Here is a 2,791-nt window from a genome sequence, read left to right on the forward strand (position 1 = left end):
TTGGTCACAAAGGAGAGACAGAATATAGAAAGCTCAGCACAGGTCATCCTTTAAATTGAAATACTCCTGATATTACAATAGTGTATAGATAAGCATTCCAGTGTATGTCAAATAAAAAACATTCAACACATACAGTTACTGAAAATAAGTATATACAGCTATGAGAACTTTTTATTCAGTGAATACATAAAAAAAAAAAAAAAAGATAAAATCAGATAACTTTAAGTAGGTTTTATTTAAGAATATTTTCATATCCACAGTATTACCAGTGGATGGTTTCATAATTGACTTGCTGGCTCCGTGCTTTACTGTGTGAATGAAAATGATAAAGTTTTTGGTTGAGCAACATGATGAACATGTTGAATGCCCCCAAACTGTACATGTGAAGATTATTGTTCTTACCTAAAAAGAAACTCATGATTATTACTTAAAAACCGATAAAATGTCACTTGTCTATAATGTTCTCAGCAACACCCCTCCAACATTGAATTAAAAGCTCCACCAGCTATCTTTCCAGTAACTTTATACCTAACTCCATAATGGCACTTAACACACTGCACTGGGTATACATTTTTGCACATTTTACTGATGGAAACCAACAGACATTTTTCTTGTACCAGGTCTATAACTTTTCATGGAGTTAGATTAAGTGATGGGGAAATCCCTAGGGAGATGGACTGACACAACGTCCACAATACTCAGCTCAAAAATACCGACAATCATGAAGACGGCACGGAACCAGGCAACTTTTTATTCTGTTATACATAAGGTTGCAGTGAGTCAGAAGACTTGACAGCCATTGATTTTAAAAAGTAGTCTTCACCTGACTTGGCTAGGGATTTTTTTGACATTAAAAATCATATAGTAGCATCACCAGAGTCCCATGAATTGCTCACTAGGAAGATTATGATATCACTGTGAACACACCTTGTTATTCATATACTTGCTTCAAATAGTTTTGTTTTCTTTGGAATAAAATGGGCTGCTGTGAAGATGAAGTTTGAACATGGTCATGAAAGGCAGGCAGTGACAAATACGGTGAATAATGTATATATAAAAAGGTCTGTACTTTTTAATTTAATTTTCATGGGAATCAATGTCTGAGAAAGAAATATAAATTTTTCTGTGTCTGGCTAGTGTTAATGTGTTTTCTTTTTTTGTCTGTTTACATGTCGTTGTCATTAGGTACTTTCAAATCAGCTCCAACTCACAGCGACCCTATGTACAACATGAGGTGTCAACATAGTGACTGTTTACATAGGCCCAGGATATAGAAGAGTTTTCTCAAGAAAGGTGGGGAATTATCATTGGCAAATGAGAGTGAGTATAGACATCAATGCGCAAAATAAATTACTTTGTCTAATTATTTTGCATAACTATTTTAGGAATGTCCCAAGCAATGTGTCTATGAAGTATCAGAGGTGGCATAGGAACTGAAATTAGTCATGTGGGAAAGAGTTCGTTTCAATTCATGGTTGAGCTGTGAAGAATACCTTCACCAATCACTTCTGCAAGAGTTAATGAGCATTACATCATCAGAATAACCTCTCTCTGGCTGCTCTTTTCCTGAGGGCAGACAAGGGTTTGCACCTGCTTGTAGAAGAAGCCGCTTTTAAGATTAACCCTATTATGTGTGGGGAGATGGTGTTAGATATTCTCCACTGAAGAGAAATTTAGAAGCATTTCAAGGGAGCATTATTCTTCAAAGACTTAGTTACTGTGTGTGTTGGTGTCAAGGAGTATGTGTGTTTTAAAGAAAATACCAAAAGTTTTATATGTATAAGAATCTCATTCGAGGTATTTGATTTTGACTGATATGAACATGTTCATTATGGGCGAATTAACATGTATGACAAAACCAAGGTTAGATTCAATTTCATAAACTCAACATGATTTAAGAGTTATTGAAACTATTTGACAATTGAGGCAAAGAAAACAATCATCACATCCTATTGTTGTCTGCATGGAATTTTCTCCAAGGGATGAGATTTAGATAGAAGTAACTTGGTCAGGTTTTCAGCAGGTTTCTAAAAATGAGAGTATTTTTGAGAAAAGGCAAAAACTATGATGACAGTTTATTTGAACGACCTCTTTGTAAACTTTAGATTCTGCAAAGTTAATTTCATAGATTTCCTTGGCAAGTTTATGTTTAATTATATAGAAAAAAATAGATTATTGTTTAAAATCAATCATTTTAGATACAAGTAAGATCTGCTTTTGCACATCTTATTCCATTTGTCTGTCATATCTTTCCCCATCTCTCATCTGATAAATATTTACTTTTGCTTTTCAGATGTATCACAAATGCCACTTCCTTTGTAGAGTCTGTTGATTCCCATGCTGAGTTAATTATTCACTCATTGTTTCCACCAACTTTTCAGTAAAGTTATTTTCAATTTGCAATCAAACAGTATGTTGGAATCTCTGGGACACTCCTCCTCCAAACCCCAAGATTTCAACATGCCCCACTGCTAAGAATCACTCTTTAAACTGTGATATGTTTCCAATGGTGAGGGGGAGACTACACATATAAACAATATGCAGGGAGTTTATAAAATGATTGAGATTCCCCGCTTCTATGAGAATTTACTAGGTGGCAGAGATTTGACTTTGTGTTAAAAAAAATTAAACGTGATGGTCTTTGGCTTTAAGGAGCTCACAGTTTATGAAGCAAAATACTACCACTATACTAACAAGTATGTTCTTCCAGGTTATAAATTTGCATACATGTTTGTTAAGAAAAGATGCTTCACTTCATAATTGCACTTAAACATTTGAAGGGCTTTAATGT

The 2,791-nt window shown here is 34.5% G+C and overlaps 1 protein-coding gene across 1 annotated transcript in view; it reads right to left on the minus strand.

Annotated features, from left to right (window-relative positions):
• MTHFD2L (methylenetetrahydrofolate dehydrogenase (NADP+ dependent) 2 like) overlaps positions 1 to 2,791 on the minus strand; it is a 266,611-nt gene that overhangs the window by 471 nt on the left and 263,349 nt on the right. The gene's annotated exons all lie outside the window — the stretch shown is intronic.

The sequence above is a fragment of the Orycteropus afer genome, unplaced genomic scaffold (assembly GCF_000298275.1).
Source record: "Orycteropus afer afer isolate SDZICR_OR568_19922 unplaced genomic scaffold, OryAfe1.0 scaffold00505, whole genome shotgun sequence".
NCBI classification, from domain to species: Eukaryota; Metazoa; Chordata; class Mammalia; order Tubulidentata; family Orycteropodidae; genus Orycteropus; species Orycteropus afer.